The sequence below is a fragment of the Rutidosis leptorrhynchoides genome, chromosome 3 (assembly GCF_046630445.1).
Source record: "Rutidosis leptorrhynchoides isolate AG116_Rl617_1_P2 chromosome 3, CSIRO_AGI_Rlap_v1, whole genome shotgun sequence".
NCBI lineage: Eukaryota > Viridiplantae > Streptophyta > Magnoliopsida > Asterales > Asteraceae > Rutidosis > Rutidosis leptorrhynchoides.
The window spans coordinates 663193359-663213650 of NC_092335.1; positions in this window are offsets into that span (position 1 = coordinate 663193359).

Here is a 20292-nt window from a genome sequence, read left to right on the forward strand (position 1 = left end):
TTTTCTCCGTACACCATTAAGGGTTTTCCTTTTTCTCGTATAATGCGAATTGCATTTTTGTAACAAACGATCTCTGCTTTCACTTCTTTCAACCAGTCCATACCGATTATCACATCAAAACTCCCTAACTCTACTGGTATCAAGTCAATCTTAAATGTTTCGCTAACCAATTTAATTTCTCGATTCCGACATATATTATCTGCTGAAATTAATTTACCATTTGCTAATTCGAGTAAAAATTTACTATCCAAAGGCGTCAATGTACAACTTAATTTAGCACAAAAATCTCTACTCATATAGCTTCTATCCGCACCCGAATCAAATAAAACGTAAGTAGATTTATTGTCAATAAGAAACGTACCCGTAACAAGCTCCGGGTCTTCCTGTGCCTCTGCCGCATTAATATTGAAAACTCTTCCGCGGCCTTGTCCATTCGTGTTCTCCTGGTTCGGGCAATTTCTAATAATGTGGCCTGGTTTTCCACATTTATAACAAACTACATTGGCATAACTTGCTCCGACACTACTTACTCCGCCATTACTCGTTCCGACACCATTTGTTCCTTTTGTTCTATTAACCCCTGGTCCGTAGACCTCACACTTCACCGCGCTATGACCGTTTCTTTTACACTTGTTGTAAAATTTGGTGCAGAACCCCGAGTGATACTTTTCACACCTTTGGCATAGCTGCTTCTGATTGTTGTTGTGGTTGCGGTTATTATTGTTGTTGGGATGATTGTTGTAGTTGCTGTTGTTGTTGTTGTTGTTGTTGTTGGGCCGTTTGTTTTAGTTGCGATTGACGTTGCGATTATTGGGATAATTGTTGCGATTATTGTTGTAATTGCTGTTGTTGTTGTATTGGTGATTCTTATCACCGTTTTCCTCCCACTTTCTTTTGACTTGCTTCACATTGGCCTCTTCAGCAGTCTGTTCTTTAATTCTTTCTTCAATATGGTTCACTAGTTTGTGAGCCATTCTACATGCCTGTTGTATGGAGGCGGGCTCGTGTGAACTTATATCTTCTTGGATTCTTTCCGGTAATCCTTTCACAAACACGTCGATCTTCTCTTCCTCATCTTCGAATGCTCCCGGGCACAATAGGCATAATTCTGTGAATCGTCTTTCGTACGTGGTAATATCAAATCCTTGGGTTCATAACCCTCTAAGTTCTATCTTGAGCTTATTGACCTCGGTTCTGGGACGGTACTTCTCGTTCATCAAGTGCTTGAATGCTGCCCACGGTAGTACGTACGCATCGTCTTGTCCCACTTGCTCTAGATAGGTATTCCACCATGTTAACGCAGAACCTGTGAAGGTATGCGTAGCGTACTTCACTTTGTCCTCTTCAGTACACTTACTTATGGCAAACACCGATTCGACCTTCTCGGTCCACCGTTTCAATCCGATCGGTCCTTCGGTTCCATCAAATTCCAAAGGTTTGCAGGCAGTGAATTCTTTGTAGGTGCATCCTACACGATTTCCTGTACTGCTAGATCCAAGGTTATTGTTGGTATGTAGCGCAGCCTGTACTGCGGCTATGTTTGAAGCTAGAAAAGTACGGAATTCCTCTTCATTCATATTCACGGTGTGTCGAGTAGTCGGTGCCATTTCCTTCAAAATATTCAAATGGAACAAGTTAATCATACAGAATATTAAGACTAGTTAATAGTATTTCGTAGCATAATATGAACTCATTTATAAAAGCTTTTTCTTCATATTAGCGTTTTATAAGTTTAAATTCGGGTAGTACCTACCCGTTAAGTTCATACTTAGTAGCTAATATACAATTCAACTACTACAATTCTATATGAAAAACTGATTATAATAATATTTCGCGTTCAAACTTTTATACAATATTTTACAAACTTACAATACCGCTTATTTTACATAAAGCATGAAATATAGCACACAATAACTTTGATACAAGATAGTTGTGAAGATAATTCTAGCTAGTACACAAGTCGTTCAGCAAAGGCAATAAAGACACGTAATTCATACGTCCAGAAACAAGTCATGCATTCTGGTTTTACTAGGATTACTTCCCATCCTTGGTCTTGTGGAACATAACCGTTATGGCCGTTGATAAGACAGCGTGTTGTAACGTCGTCAAAGGGGCGAGGGTTACGTAATGTCCAACAGTCCCGTAACAATCTAAAAACCTCATTTCTTACCCCAATTACCGACTCCGTCACTTGTGGAAACTTTTTGTTTAATAGTTGTAGCCCGATGTTCTTGTTCTCACTTTGGTGAGAAGCGAACATTACTAATCCGTAAGCATAACATGCTTCTTTATGTTGCATGTTAGCCGCTTTTTCTAAATCACGAAGTCCAATATTCGGATATATTGAGTCAAAATAATTTCTTAACCCGTTGCGTAAAATAGCATTTGGGTTCCCCGCAATATATGCGTCAAAGTAAACACATCGTAACTTATGGGTTTCCCAATGTGATATCCCCCATCTTTCAAACGAAAGTCTCTTATAAACCAAGACATTCTTGGAACGTTCTTCGAATGTCTTACAAACTGATCTCGCCTTAAATAGTTGTGCCGAGGAATTCTGACCGACTCTAGACAAGATTTCATCAATCATGTCTCCGGGTAGGTCTCTTAAAATATTGGGTTGTCTATCCATTTTGTGTTTTTAAACTGTAAAATAGACAAGAGTTAGATTCATAAAAAAATACTTATTAATACAAGCAATTTTTACATATATCATAAAGCATAAGCACACTATATTACATATATTACACCACACGAATACAACTATCTTATTCCGACTCGCTCGTTTCTTCTTCTTCGGTTTTGGTTCGTTTTGCCAAGTTTCTAGGGATATATGATGTTCCCCTAATACGAGCCGTCGTTTTCCACATTGGTTTAGAGAAACCTGGTGGTTTAGAGGTTCCCGGGTCATTGTTACAACTTAAGGACTTCGGAGGTTGACGATACATATAAAGTTCATCGGGGTTGGAATTAGATTTCTCTATTTTTATGCCTTTCCCTTATTATTTTCTTTTGCCTTTTTAAATTCAGTTGGGGTAATTTCTATAACATCATAGGAATTCTCGTCGGAATCCGATTCATCGGAGAATTGGTAATCCTCCCAATATTTTGCTTCCTTGGCGGAAACACCATTGACCATAATTAACCTTGGTCGGTTGGTTGAGGATTTTCTTTTACTTAACCGTTTTATTATTTCCCCCACCGGTTCTATTTCTTCATCCGGTTCCGATTCTTCTTCCGGTTCCGATTCTTCTTCCGGTTCCGACTCTTCTTCCGGTTCCTCTTCGGGAACTTGTGAATCAGTCCATGAATCATTCCAATTTACATTTGACTCTTCATTATTATTAGGTGAGTCAATGTGACTTGTTCTAGAGGTAGACATCTATCACATAATATCAAACGCATTAAGAGATTAATATATCACATAATATTCACATGTTAAAAATATATAGTTTCCAACAAAATTTGTTAAGCAATCATTTTTCAAGTAAACACGGTCGAAGTCCAGACTCACTAATGCATCCTAACAAACTCGATAAGACACACTAATGCAAAATTCTGGTTCTCTAATACCAACGCTCGGATACCAACTGAAATGTCCCGTTCTTATTGATTAAAAACGTTCCATATTAATTGATTTCGTTGCGAGGTTTTGACCTCTATATGAGACGTTTTTCAAAGACTGCATTCATTTTAAAACAAACCATAACCTTTATTTCATCAATAAAGGTTTAAAAAGCTTTACGAAGATTATCAAATAATGATAATCTAAAATATCCTGTTTACACACGACCATTACATAATGGTTTACAATACAAATATGTTACAACAAAATAAGTTTCTTGAATGCAGTTTTTACACAATATCATACAAGCATGGACTCCAAATCTCGTCCTTATTTAAGTATGCGACAGCGGAAGCTCTTAATAATCACCTGAGAATAAACATGCTTAAAACGTCAACAAAAATGTTGGTGAGTTATAGGTTTAACCTATATATATCAAATCATAATAATAGACCACAAGATTTCATATTTCAATACACATCCCATACATAGAGATAAAAATCATTCATATGGTGAACACCTGGTAACCGACATTAACAAGATGCATATATAAGAATATCCCCATCATTCCGGGACACCCTTCGGATATGATATAAATTTCGAAGTACTAAAGCATCCGGTACTTTGGATGGGGCTTGTTGGGCCCGATAGATCTATCTTTAGAATTCGCGTCAATTAGGGTGTCTGTTCCCTAATTCTTAGATTACCAGACTTAATAAAAAGGGGCATATTCGATTTCGATAATTCAACCATAGAATGTAGTTTCACGTACTTGTGTCTATTTTGTAAATCATTTATAAAACCTGCATGTATTCTCATCCCAAAAATATTAGATTTTAAAAGTGGGACTATAACTCACTTTCACAGATTTTTACTTCGTCGGGAAGTAAGACTTGGCCACTGGTTGATTCACGAACCTATAACAATATATACATATATATCAAAGTATGTTGAAAATATATTTACAACACTTTTAATATATTTTGATGTTTTAAGTTTATTAAGTCAGCTGTCCTCGTTAGTAACCTACAACTAGTTGTCCACAGTTAGATGTACAGAAATAAATCGATAAATATTATCTTGAATCAATCCACGACCCAGTGTATACGTATCTCAGTATTGATCACAACTCAAACTATATATATTTTGGAATCAACCTCAACCCTGTATAGCTAACTCCAACATTCACATATAGAGTGTCTATGGTTGTTCCGAAATATATATAGATGTGTCGACATGATAGGTCGAAACATTGTATACGTGTCTATGGTATCTCAAGATTACATAATATACAATACAAGTTGATTAAGCTATGGTTGGAATAGATTTGTTACCAATTTTCACGTAGCTACAATGAGAAAAATTATCCAATCTTGTTTTACCCATAACTTCTTCATTTTAAATCCGTTTTGAGTGAATCCAATTGCTATGGTTTCATATTGAACTCTATTTTATGAATCTAAACAGAAAAAGTATAGGTTTATAGTCAGAAAAATAAGTTACAAGTCGTTTTTGTAAAGGTAGTCATTTCAGTCGAAAGAACGACGTCTAGATGACCATTTTAGAAAACATACTTCCACTTTGAGTTTAACCATAATTTTTGGATATAGTTTCATGTTCATAATAAAAATCATCTTCTCAGAATAACAACTTTTAAATCAAAGTTTATCATAGTTTTTAATTAACTAACCCAAAACAGCCCGCGGTGTTACTACGACGGCGTAAATCCGATTTTACGGTGTTTTTCGTGTTTCCAGGTTTTAAATCATTAAGTTAGCATATCATATAGATATAGAACATGTGTTTATTTGATTTTAAAAGTCAAGTTAGAAGGATTAACTTTTGTTTGCGAACAAGTTTAGAATTAACTAAACTATGTTCTAGTGATTACAAGTTTAAAACTTCGAATAAGATAGCTTTATATGTATGAATCGAATGATGTTATGAACATCATTACTACCTTAAGTTCCTTGGATAAACCTATTGGAAAATAGAAAAATGGATCTAGCTTCAACGGATCCTTGGATGGCTCGAAGTTCTTGAAGCAGAATCATGACACGAAAACAAGTTCAAGTAAGATCATCACTTGAAATAAGATTGTTATAGTTATAGAAATTGAACCAAAGTTTGAATATGATTATTACCTTGTATTAGAATTATAACCTACTGTAAGAAACAAAGATTTCTTGAGGTTGGATGATCACCTTACAAGATTGGAAGTGAGCTAGCAAACTTGAAAGTATTCTTGATTTTATGTAACTAGAACTTGTAGAATTTATGAAGAACACTTAGAACTTGAAGATAGAACTTGAGAGAGATCAATTAGATGAAGAAAATTGAAGAATGAAAGTGTTTGTAGGTGTTTTTGGTCGTTGGTGTATGGATTAGATATAAAGGATATGTAATTTTGTTTTCATGTAAATAAGTCATGAATGAGTACTCATATTTTTGTAATTTTATGAGATATTTCATGCTAGTTGCCAAATGATGGTTCCCACATGTGTTAGGTGACTCACATGGGCTGCTAAGAGCTGATCATTAGAGTGTATATACCAATAGTACATACATCTAAAAGCTGTGTATTGTACGAGTACGAATACGGGTGCATACGAGTAGAATTATTGATGAAACTGAACGAGGATGTAATTGTAAGCATTTTTGTTAAGTAGAAGTATTTTGATAAGTGTATTGAAGTCTTTCAAAAGTGTATAAATACATATTAAAACACTACATGTATATACATTTTAACTGAGTCGTTAAGTCATTGTTAGTCGTTACATGTAAATGTTGTTTTGAAACTTTTAGGTTAACGATCTTGTTGAATGTTGTTAACCCATTGTTTATTATAACAAATGAGATGTTAAATTATTATATTATCATGATATTATGATATATAATATATCTTAGTATGATGTATATACAGTTAAATGTCGTTTCAACGATAATCGTTACATATATGTCTCGTTTCGAAATCATTAAGTTAGAAGTCTTATTTTTACATATGTATTTCATTGTTAATACACTTAATAATATATTTACTTATAATTTAACATAATTAACCAAGTGTATCAATATCTTAATATGATTCATATGTACCTAGTAAGACGTTGTTATAACGATAATCGTTATATATATCGTTTTCGAGTTTCTTAAATTAATAGTCTCATTTTTATGTATATAACTCATTGTTAAAATACCTAATGAGATACATACTTATAATAAAAACATGTTAACTATATATATAACCATATATATGTCATTGTATAGTTTTTACAAGTTTTAACGTTCGTGAATCACCGGTCAACTTGGGTGGTCAATTGTCTATATGAAACATATTTCAATTAATCAAGTCTTAACAAGTTTGATTGCTTAACATGTTGGAAACATTTAATCATGTAAATATCAATCTCAATTAATATATATAAACATGGAAAAGTTCGGGTCACTACAGTACCTACCCGTTAAATAAATTTCGTCCCGAAATTTTAAGCTGTTGAAGGTGTTGACGAATCTTCTGGAAATAGATGAGGGTATTTCTTCTTCATCTGATCTTCACGCTCCCAGGTGAACTCGGGTCCTCTACGAGCATTCCATCGAACCTTAACAATTGGTATCTTGTTTTGCTTAAGTCTTTTAACCTCACGATCCATTATTTCGACGGGTTCTTCGATGAATTGAAGTTTTTCGTTGATTTGGATTTCATCTAACGGAATAGCGACATCTTCTTTAGCAAAACATTTCTTCAAATTCGAGACGTGGAAAGTGTTATGTACAGCCGCGAGTTGTTGAGGTAACTCAAGTCGGTAAGCTACTGGTCCGACACGATCAATAATCTTGAATGGTCCAATATACCTTGGATTTAATTTCCCTCGTTTACCAAATCGAACAACGCCTTTCCAAGGTGCAACCTTGAGCATGACCATCTCTCCAATTTCAAATTCTATATCTTTTCTTTTAATGTCAGCGTAGCTCTTTTGTCGACTTTGGGCGGTTTTCAACCGTTGTTGAATTTGGATGATCTTCTCGGTAGTTTCTTGTATAATCTCCGGACCCGTAATCTGTCTATCCCCCACTTCACTCCAACAAATCAGAGACCTGCACTTTCTACCATAAAGTGCTTCAAACGGCGCCATCTCAATGCTTGAATGGTAGCTGTTGTTGTAGGAAAATTCTGCTAACGGTAGATGTCGATCCCAACTGTTTTCGAAATCAATAACACATGCTCGTAGCATGTCTTCAAGCGTTTGTATCGTCCTTTCGCTCTGCCCATCAGTTTGTGGATGATAGGCAGTACTCATGTCTAGACGAGTTCCTAATGCTTGCTGTAATGTCTGCCAGAATCTTGAAATAAATCTGCCATCCCTATCAGAGATAATAGAGATTGGTATTCCATGTCTGGAGACGACTTCCTTCAAATACTATCGTGCTAACTTCTCCATCTTGTCATCTTCTCTTATTGGCAGGAAGTGTGCTGATTTGGTGAGACGATCAACTATTACCCAAATAGTATCAAAACCACTTACAGTCCTTGGCAATTTAGTGATGAAATCCATGATAATGTTTTCCCATTTCCATTCCGGGATTTCGGGTTGTTGAAGTAGACCTGATGGTTTCTGATGCTCAGCTTTGACCTTAGAACACGTCAAACATTCTCCTACGTATTTAGCAACATCGGCTTTCATACCCGGCCACCAAAAATGTTTCTTGAGATCCTTGTACATCTTCCCCGTTCCAGGATGTATTGAGTATCTGGTTTTATGAGCTTCTCTAAGTACCATTTCTCTCATATCTCCAAATTTTGGTACCCAAATCCTTTCAGCCCTATACCGGGTTCCGTCTTCCCGAATATTAAGATGCTTCTCCGATCCTTTGGGTATTTCATCCTTTAAATTTCCCTCTTTTAAAACTCCTTGTTGGGCCTCCTTTATTTGAGTAGTAAGGTTATTATGAATCATTATATTCATAGATTTTACTCGAATGGGTTCTCTATCCTTCCTGCTTAAGGCATCGGCTACCACATTTGCCTTCCCCGTGTGGTAACGAATCTCAAAGTCGTAATCATTCAATAATTCAATCCACCTACGCTGCCTCATATTCAGTTGTTTCTGATTAAATATGTGTTGAAGACTTTTGTGGTCGGTATATATAATACTTTTGACCCCATATAAGTAGTGCCTCCAAGTCTTTAATGCAAAAACAACCGCGCCTAATTCCAAATCATGCGTCGTATAATTTTGCTCGTGAATCTTCAATTGTCTAGACGCATAAGCAATCACCTTCGTTCGTTGCATTAATACACAACCGAGACCTTGCTTTGATGCGTCACAATAAATTACAAAATCATCATTCCCTTCAGGCAATGACAATATAGGTGTCGTAGTTAGCTTTTTCTTCAATAACTGAAACGCTTTCTCTTGTTCATCATTCCATTCAAATTTCTTCCCTTTATGCGTTAATGCAGTCAAGGGTTTTGCTATTCTGGAAAAGTCTTGGATGAACCTTCTGTAGTAACCAGCTAGTCCTAAAAACTGGCGTATGTGTTTCGGAGTTTTCGGGGTTTCCCACTTTTCAACTGTTTCTATCTTTGCCGGATCCACCTTAATACCTTTTTTGTTCACTATGTGACCGAGGAATTGAACTTCTTTCAACCAAAATGCACACTTTGAAAATTTAGCGTACAATTCTTCCTTCCTCAAACTTCTAACACCTTTCTCAAATGTTCACCGTGTTCTTGGTCATTCTTTGAGTAAATAAGTATGTCATCAATGAAAACAATGACAAACTTGTCAAGGTATGGTCCACACACTCGGTTCATAAGGTCCATGAACACAGCTGATGCATTAGTTAAACCAAATGGCATGACCATAAACTCGTAATGACCGTAACGTGTTCTGAAAGCAGTCTTTGGAATACCATCTTCTTTCACCCGCATTTGATGATACCCGAAACGTAAGTCAATCATTGAATAAACAGACGAGCCTTGTAGTTGATCAAATAAGTCGTCGATTCTTGGTAGTGGGTAGCGGTTCTTGATGGTAAGTTTGTTCAACTCTCGGTAGTCGATACACAACCTGAATGTACCATCTTTCTTCTTGACAAACAAAACAGGAGCTCCCCACGGTGATGTGCTTGGTCGAATGAAACCACGCTCTAAAAGTTCTTGTAATTGGCTTTGCAGTTCTTTCATCTCGCTGGGTGCGAGTCTGTAAGGAGCACGAGCTATTGGTGCAGCTCCTGGTACAAGATCTATTTGAAATTCAACGGATCGATGTGGGGGTAATCCCGGTAATTCTTTCGGAAATACATCGGGAAATTCTTTTGCGACGGGAACATCATTGATGCTCTTTTCTTCAGTTTGTACTTTCTCGACGTGTGCTAGAACAGCATAGCAACCTTTTCTTATTAGTTTTTGTGCCTTCAAATTACTAATAAGATGTAGCTTCGTGTTGCCCTTTTCTCCGTACACCATTAAGGGTTTTCCTTTTTCTCGTATAATGCGAATTGCATTTTTGTAACAAACGATCTCTGCTTTCACTTCTTTCAGTCAGTCCATACCGATTATCACATCAAAACTCCCTAACTCTACTGGTATCAAATCAATCTTAAATGTTTCGCTAACCAGTTTAATTTCTCGATTCCGACATATATTATCTGCTGAAATTAATTTACCATTTGCTAATTCGAGTAAAAATTTACTATCCAAAGGCGTCAATGGACAACTTAATTTAGCACAAAAATCTCTACTCATATAGCTTCTATCCGCACCCGAATCAAATAAAACGTAAGCAGATTTATTGTCAATAAGAAACGTACCTGTAACAAGCTCCGGGTCTTCCTGTGCCTCTGCCGCATTAATATTGAAAACTCTTCTGCGACCTTGTCCATTCGTGTTCTCCTGGTTCGGGCAATTTCTAATAATGTGGCCTGGTTTTCCACATTTATAACAAACTACATTGGCATAACTTGCTCCGACACTACTTGCTCCGCCATTACTCGTTCCGACACCATTTATTCCTTTTGTTCTATTAACCCCTGGTCCGTAGACCTCACACTTCACCGCGCTATGACCGTTTCTTTTACACTTGTTGCAAAATTTGGTGCAGAACCCCGAGTGATACTTTTCACACCTTTGGCATAGATGCTTCTGATTGTTGTTGTGGTTGCGGTTATTATTGTTGTTGGGATGATTGTTGTAGTTGCTGTTGTTGTTGTTGTTGTTGTTGTTGTTGTTGGGCCGTTTGTTTTAGTTGCGATTGACGTTGCGATTATTGGGATAATTGTTGCGATTATTGTTGTAATTGCTGTTGTTGTTGTATTGGTGATTCTTATCACCGTTTTCCTCCCACTTTCTTTTGACTTGCTTCACATTGGCCTCTTCAGCAGTCTGTTCTTTAATTCTTTCTTCAATATGGTTCACTAGTTTGTGAGCCATTCTACATGCCTGTTGTATGGAGGCGGGCCCGTGTGAACTTATATCTTCTTGGATTCTTTCCGGTAATCCTTTCACAAACACGTCGATCTTCTCTTCCTCATCTTCGAATGCTCCCGGGCACAATAGGCATAATTCTGTGAATCGTCTTTCGTACGTGGTAATATCAAATCCTTGGGTTCATAACCCTCTAAGTTCTGTCTTGAGCTTATTGACCTCGGTTCTGGGATCAAGTGCTTGAATGCTGCCCACGGTAGTACGTACGCATCGTCTTGTCCCACTTGCTCTAGATAGGTATTCCACCATGTTAACGCAGAACCTGTGAAGGTATGCGTAGCGTACTTCACTTTGTCCTCTTCAGTACACTTACTTATGGCAAACACCGATTCGAACTTCTCGGTCCACCGTTTCAATCCGACCGGTCCTTCGGTTCCATCAAATTCCAAAGGTTTGCAGGCAGTGAATTCTTTGTAGGTGCATCCTACACGATTTCCTGTACTGCTAGATCCAAGGTTATTGTTGGTATGTAGCGCAGCCTGTACTGCGGCTATGTTTGAAGCTAGAAAAGTACGGAATTCCTCTTCATTCATATTCACGGTGTGTCGAGTAGTCGGTGCCATTTCCTTCAAAATATTCAAATGAAACAAGTTAATCATACAGAATATTAAGAGTAGTTAATAGTATTTCGTAGCATAATATGAACTCATTTATAAAAGTTTTTTCTTCATATTAGCGTTTTATAAGTTTAAATTCGGGTAGTACCTACCCGTTAAGTTCATACTTAGTAGCTAATATACAATTCAACTACTACAATTCTATATGAAAAACTGATTATAATAATATTTCGCGTTCAAACTTTTATACAATATTTTACAAACTTACAATACCGCTTATTTTACATAAAGCATGAAATATAGCACACAATAACTTTGATACAATATAGTTGTGAAGATAATTCTAGCTAGTACACAAGTCGTTCAGCAAAGGCAATAAAGACACGTAATTCATACGTCCAGAAACAAGTCATGCATTCTGGTTTTACTAGGATTACTTCCCATCCTTGGTCTTGTGGAACATAACCGTTATGGCCGTTGATAAGACAGCGTGTTGTAACGTCGTCAAAGGGGCGAGGGTTACGTAATGTCCAACAGTCCCGTAACAATCTAAAAACCTCATTTCTTAACCCAATTACCGACTCCGTCACTTGTGGAAACGTTTTGTTTAATAGTTGTAGCCCGATGTTCTTGTTCTCACTTTGGTGAGAAGCGAACATTACTAATCCGTAAGCATAACATGCTTCTTTATGTTGCATGTTAGCCGCTTTTTCTAAATCACGAAGTCCAATATTCGGATATATTGAGTCAAAATAATTTCTTAACCCGTTGCGTAAAATAGCATTTGGGTTCCCCGCAATATATGCGTCAAAGTAAACACATCGTAACTTATGGGTTTCCCAATGTGATATCCCCCATCTTTCAAACGAAAGTCTCTTATAAACCAAGACATTCTTGGAACGTTCTTCGAATGTCTTACAAACTGATCTCGCCTTAAATAGTTGTGCCGAGGAATTCTGACCGACTCTAGACAAGATTTCATCAATCATGTCTCCGGGTAGGTCTCTTAAAATATTGGGTTGTCTATCCATTTTGTGTTTTTAAACTGTAAAATAGACAAGAGTTAGATTCATAAAAAAATACTTATTAATACAAGCAATTTTTACATATATCATAAAGCATAAGCACACTATATTACATATATTACACCACACGAATACAACTATCTTATTCCGACTCGCTCGTTTCTTCTTCTTCGGTTTTGGTTCATTTTGCCAAGTTTCTAGGGATATATGATGTTCCCCTAATACGAGCCGTCGTTTTCCACATTGGTTTAGAGAAACCTGGTGGTTTAGAGGTTCCCGGGTCATTGTTACAACTTAAGGACTTCGGAGGTTGACGATACATATAAAGTTCATCGGGGTTGGAATTAGATTTCTCTATTTTTATGCCTTTCCCTTATTATTTTCTTTTGCCTTTTTAAATTCAGTTGGGGTAATTTCTATAACATCATCGGAATTCTCGTCGGAATCCGATTCATCGGAGAATTGGTAATCCTCCCAATATTTTGCTTCCTTAGCGGAAACACCATTGACCATAATTAACCTTGGTCGGTTGGTTGAGGATTTTCTTTTACTTAACCGTTTTATTATTTCCCCCACCGGTTCTATTTCTTCATCCGGTTCCGATTCTTCTTCCGGTTCCGATTCTTCTTCCGGTTCCGACTCTTCTTCCGGTTCCTCTTCGGGAACTTGTGAATCAGTCCATGAATCATTCCAATTTACATTTGACTCTTCATTATTATTAGGTGAGTCAATGTGACTTGTTCTAGAGGTAGACATCTATCACATAATATCAAACGCGTTAAGAGATTAATATATCACATAATATTCACATGTTAAAAATATATAGTTTCCAACAAAATTTGTTAAGCAATCATTTTTCAAGTAAACACGGTCGAAGTCCAGACTCACTAATGCATCCTAACAAACTCGATAAGACACACTAATGAAAAATTCTGGTTCTCTAATACCAACGCTCGGATACCAACTGAAATGTCCCGTTCTTATTGATTAAAAACGTTCCATATTAATTGATTTCGTTGCGAGGTTTTGACCTCTATATGAGACGTTTTTCAAAGAATGCATTCATTTTAAAACAAACCATAACCTTTATTTCATCAATAAAGGTTTAAAAAGCTTTACGAAGATTATCAAATAATGATAATCTAAAATATCCTGTTTACACACGACCATTACATAATGGTTTACAATACAAATATGTTACAACAAAATAAGTTTCTTGAATGCAGTTTTTACACAATATCATACAAGCATGGACTCCAAATCTCGTCCTTATTTAAGTATGCGACAGCGGAAGCTCTTAATAATCACCTGAGAATAAACATGCTTAAAACGTCAACAAAAATGTTGGTGAGTTATAGGTTTAACCTATATATATCAAATCATAATAATAGACCACAAGATTTCATATTTCAATACACATCCCATACATAGAGATAAAAATCATTAATATGGTGAACACCTGGTAACCGACATTAACAAGATGCATATATAAGAATATCCCCATCATTCCGGGACACCCTTCGGATATGATATAAATTTCGAAGTACTAAAGCATCCGGTACTTTGGATGGGGCTTGTTGGGCCCGATAGATCTATCTTTAGAATTCGCGTCAATTAGGGTGTCTGTTCCCTAATTCTTAGATTACCAGACTTAATAAAAAGGGGCATATTCGATTTCGATAATTCAACCATAGAATGTAGTTTCACGTACTTGTGTCTATTTTGTAAATCATTTATAAAACCTGCATGTATTCTCATCCCAAAAATATTAGATTTTAAAAGTGGGACTATAACTCACTTTCACAGATTTTTACTTCGTCGGGAAGTAAGACTTGGCCACTGGTTGATTCACGAACCTATAACAATATATACATATATATCAAAGTATGTTGAAAATATATTTACAACACTTTTAATATATTTTGATGTTTTAAGTTTATTAAGTCAGCTGTCCTCGTTAGTAACCTACAACTAGTTGTCCACAGTTAGATGTACAGAAATAAATCGATAAATATTATCTTGAATCAATCCACGACCCAGTGTATACGTATCTCAGTATTGATCACAACTCAAACTATATATATTTTGGAATCAACCTCAACCCTGTATAGCTAACTCCAACATTCACATATAGAGTGTCTATGGTTGTTCCGAAATATATATAGATGTGTCGACATGATAGGTCGAAACATTGTATACGTGTCTATGGTATCTCAAGATTACATAATATACAATACAAGTTGATTAAGCTATGGTTGGAATAGATTTGTTACCAATTTTCACGTAGCTACAATGAGAAAAATTATCCAATCTTGTTTTACCCATAACTTCTTCATTTTAAATCCGTTTTGAGTGAATCCAATTGCTATGGTTTCATATTGAACTCTATTTTATGAATCTAAACAGAAAAAGTATAGGTTTATAGTCAGAAAAATAAGTTACAAGTCGTTTTTGTAAAGGTAGTCATTTCAGTCGAAAGAACGACGTCTAGATGACCATTTTAGAAAACATACTTCCACTTTGAGTTTAACCATAATTTTTGGATATAGTTTCATGTTCATAATAAAAATCATCTTCTCAGAATAACAACTTTTAAATCAAAGTTTATCATAGTTTTTAATTAACTAACCCAAAACAGCCCGCGGTGTTACTACGACGGCGTAAATCCGGTTTTACGGTGTTTTTCGTGTTTCCAGGTTTTAAATCATTAAGTTAGCATATCATATAGATATAGAACATGTGTTTAGTTGATTTTAAAAGTCAAGTTAGAAGGATTAACTTTTGTTTGCGAACAAGTTTAGAATTAACTAAACTATGTTCTAGTGATTACAAGTTTAAACCTTCGAATAAGATAGCTTTATATGTATGAATCGAATGATGTTATGAACATCATTACTACCTTAAGTTCCTTGGATAAACCTACTGGAAAATAGAAAAATGGATCTAGCTTCAACGGATCCTTGGATGGCTCGAAGTTCTTGAAGCAGAATCATGACACGAAAACAAGTTCAAGTAAGATCATCACTTGAAATAAGATTGTTATAGTTATAGAAATTGAACCAAAGTTTGAATATGATTATTACCTTGTATTAGAATTATAACCTACTGTAAGAAACAAAGATTTCTTGAGGTTGGATGATCACCTTACAAGATTGGAAGTGAGCTAGCAAACTTGAAAGTATTCTTGATTTTATGTAACTAGAACTTGTAGAATTTATGAAGAACACTTAGAACTTGAAGATAGAACTTGAGAGAGATCAATTAGATGAAGAAAATTGAAGAATTAAAGTGTTTGTAGGTGTTTTTGGTCGTTGGTGTATGGATTAGATATAAAGGATATGTAATTTTGTTTTCATGTAAATAAGTCATGAATGAGTACTCATATTTTTGTAATTTTATGAGATATTTCATGCTAGTTGCCAAATGATGGTTCCCACATGTGTTAGGTGACTCACATGGGCTGCTAAGAGCTGATCATTGGAGTGTATATACCAATAGTACATACATCTAAAAGCTGTGTATTGTACGAGTACGAATACGGGTGCATACGAGTAGAATTATTGATGAAACTGAACGAGGATGTAATTGTAAGCATTTTTGTTAAGTAGAAGTATTTTGATAAGTGTATTGAAGTCTTTCAAAAGTGTATAAATACATATTAAAACACTACATGTATATACATTTTAACTGAGTCGTTAAGTCATTGTTAGTCGTTACATGTAAATGTTGTTTTGAAACTTTTAGGTTAACGATCTTGTTGAATGTTGTTAACCCATTGTTTATTATAACAAATGAGATGTTAAATTATTATATTATCATGATATTATGATATATAATATATCTTAGTATGATGTATATACAGTTAAATGTCGTTTCAACGATAATCGTTACATATATGTCTCGTTTCGAAATCATTAAGTTAGAAGTCTTATTTTTACATATGTATTTCATTGTTAACACACTTAATAATATATTTACTTATAATTTAACATAATTAACCAAGTGTATCAATATCTTAATATGATTCATATGTACCTAGTAAGACGTTGTTATAACGATAATCGTTATATATATCGTTTTCGAGTTTCTTAAATTAATAGTCTCATTTTTATGTATATAACTCATTGTTAAAATACCTAATGAGATACATACTTATAATAAAAACATGTTAACTATATATATAACCATATATATGTCATTGTATAGTTTTTACAAGTTTTAACGTTCGTGAATCACCGGTCAACTTGGGTGGTCAATTGTCTATATGAAACATATTTCAATTAATCAAGTCTTAACAAGTTTGATTGCTTAACATGTTGGAAACATTTAATCATGTAAATATCAATCTCAATTAATATATATAAACATGGAAAAGTTCGGGTCACTACAGAATGGTTCTTCCTTTTATTTTCTGTTTTTTTTTTCAAACTGTTAGAGAACATATGATCATATAATGTTGTTAATCAAATAATAGGAGCAGTAATCGAATTGTTCATTAGTGATAAAGGTCGACAGAAGTTGGATTCATATACAGAAGAAGGAGAATCAAATCTATACTTGATAGGGATAGATAACAACTAGATTTTTAATTGATTTATATATATTCAGTAATTTTATTACTAATTTAAGACTATAAATACATACATTATTAATAATAATATTACAATGTTAATAAAAAAATAACACTGTTAATAATAATATTAATATTTAGAATAATGATAATAACTTTTTAATAATAGAGATGTTAACAATGATGTTAGTTATAATAATACTAATAACAATAATAATATTAGTAATACAATACTATAACAATTTATATATATATCAAATTTATATCTATCGCTTATATATATTTAAAATAATATTAATAATGCTAGTATTGATATCGAAAATAATGACGATATTATTATACAACTATATTTACCTTTATATCATATATGTATTATTACTTATATTATATAATAACTTTTATTGAGTAATTATTATTTATACATTTTATATATATATCACAATATACTAATATTTATACATAGAAATTATATATATATACATATAGCTTCATTTTAAATAATAACTTTTTATCTTGTGTAATATTTTACATAATTAACTCAATTGACTGAATTGTATTTTAATATTTCAATTTATTATATAAACTTATATATATATATATATATATATATATATATATATATATATATATATATATATATATATATATATATATATATATATATATATTACATATTTATTTACAAGTTAATCGTTCGTGAATCGTCGGAGATGGTCAAAGTCAAATGCATTCATAGAAATAGTTCAAACATTATGAGACTCAGTTCAATAGACTTTGCTTATCGTGTCGAAATCATATAAGATTAAGTTTAAATTTGGTCGAAAATTCCCAGGTCATCACATGCTAGTGATTAACTAACCAATTAGAACTCATAAACATCAATTAACATTTTGAAACCCTAGGTTAGTCACCATTGAGTCTTCATGACTCCATCTTACCCAAGAAAACCCAAAAATCATTAAATATGGGTTTTATGTTCATCACTATCCCAAACCCTAACCCTTACACAAAATCAAAGTAAGGAAATTAAAGTTAGAACATACTACTACAACTAAAATGTAGCTAGAGAAGAGATGAACAACTTTATAACTTGAGCTAAGACTCAAAACTAGCTCCTTCTTCCTTTGCTTGAGCTTTCTCACACAAGAATGTCACTTTCTCTCTCTAAAATTGAAGTGGATAGGATGAGGTTGTTGGAAATGGAGTGAATGACACCCTAAGATCTGACCTACTGGCCTAAAACTCGTCCACAAGTGAAATTACCAAAAAGCTCATCAAAATATCTAATTAAAACAGGCAGAACCCGGCTACAGTGAGGAGTGCGCCACGCCCACCCCTATGTGTGCGCTGAGCGCACCCAGCCCAGATCACTCTCTGCCTTCTGTTTAACTGCACAATCATTCCCACACTTTATGTACTCTATTTATTATGCTGTACAATGAAGATTAGGGTCTTACAATGAAGCAAGTTTATTGACCTATTAATTGTTGCCCATGTGCCTGAGGCATTTATCAAGCATGGAATAAATGGGCCATTCGATTTACCATGGATCGCCAATAATAACTTTGCCCAACTTGAGTCTTTGTTCGTAATAAACCTCCATCTCCATTTATAAATTAGCACTAAGTTAAGAGAGTTGAGGCTCGGGACACCTAAACCACCACGATCCAACGAGTTTAGAATCAATCACCAATTAATCCAATGAATTTTACGAGCATTTTCATTCTCGCCCCAGAAAAACGAGGCCCTCAAGGATTCTAATTTATTGATGACTTTTTTAGGTGCTCGAAATAGTGACATATAGTATGTTCCAATCGAGCCGAGGACCGATTTGATGAGAGTAAGTCTTCCCCCCATTGAGATAAGATTTGATTTCCATGGACCTAGACATTTTTTAGCCTTTTGGATAACAGGATCCCAACTTTCGGAATGATGCATATTACGTCCAACCGGGAGACCTAAATGGTTGAATGGCACCTTTGAATCCATACACCCCAACCTGCACGCTGCTTGAGAAACTAAAGCAGAAGGCACCCCTACTCTACATACAACATCGATTTTTGAGGATTTATTTTTAGACCGGAGACAGCGAGAAAACACACAAGATTTAGCATCAAATTCTCCAAGTTCACATCACACCATTCGCCTAAGAATATAACGTCATCCGCATACATACATGTAAAAAGATCTTTAGCGAGAGGGGACGTACCAAAGCATAGAGGGCAATATAATGAAGCATTTGTTGCATCTTTCAATGCAACCTGGAGCCCCTCCATCCCAATTATGAAGAGGAAAGGAGATAAAGGGTCTCCTTGGTGGAGGCCTCTACCTATCCAGAATTCCGAAGACGGGCTACCCTTTAGAAGGAGAGACGCTTTCGACGAAGTAAGACAAGCTCTAATCCAAGAAATCCATCGATCACCAAATCCCATGAAGTGCATCATTGAGAAAATGTAATTCCAATGTATGGAGTCGAATGCCTTTTTGAAGTCCACTTTAAACAACATGGCTTTTGACTTTCTTTTCTTGCACCATGAAACTATTTCGTTTAGCATTAGGGGCCCGTCCAAAATTTGCCGGCTTTTGATAAAAGCCGTTTGGTTTGCCCCGATAACATCATCAATCAATAGAGCTAATCTATTAGCCAAGATCTTTGCAATTATCTTATATTGGATCCCGATTAAACTTATAGGTCGGAAGTCATGAACGTGTATCGGATTCTCCTTTTTAGGGATCAAGGAGAAGAAAGAGCAGTTACATCCACTTGGAATGGATGCTATTGTAGCGACCCCGACAAATCGTCAAGTGACGGCGTCGACTACGTAGGTCCCATTACCTGGTCATAAGTCTTTAAAACAGACGTTTGACCCAAAATATGTCGCATCCATTCAAGTGTAAAGATTGTTTCAAAGTTTACAAAGATAATTGACCACAAGTTAAGTTACAACGTTATAAGTACAAATGAAAACTATGCGACACAGTTTAAATAAGTTCAAAAGATGCTCCAAAATGCGTGTATACTCGACATCCAAGCAAGTATCAAAAGAGTGCGGAAGCATGTATCACTAAGCATTCAAAACCTGAGAAAA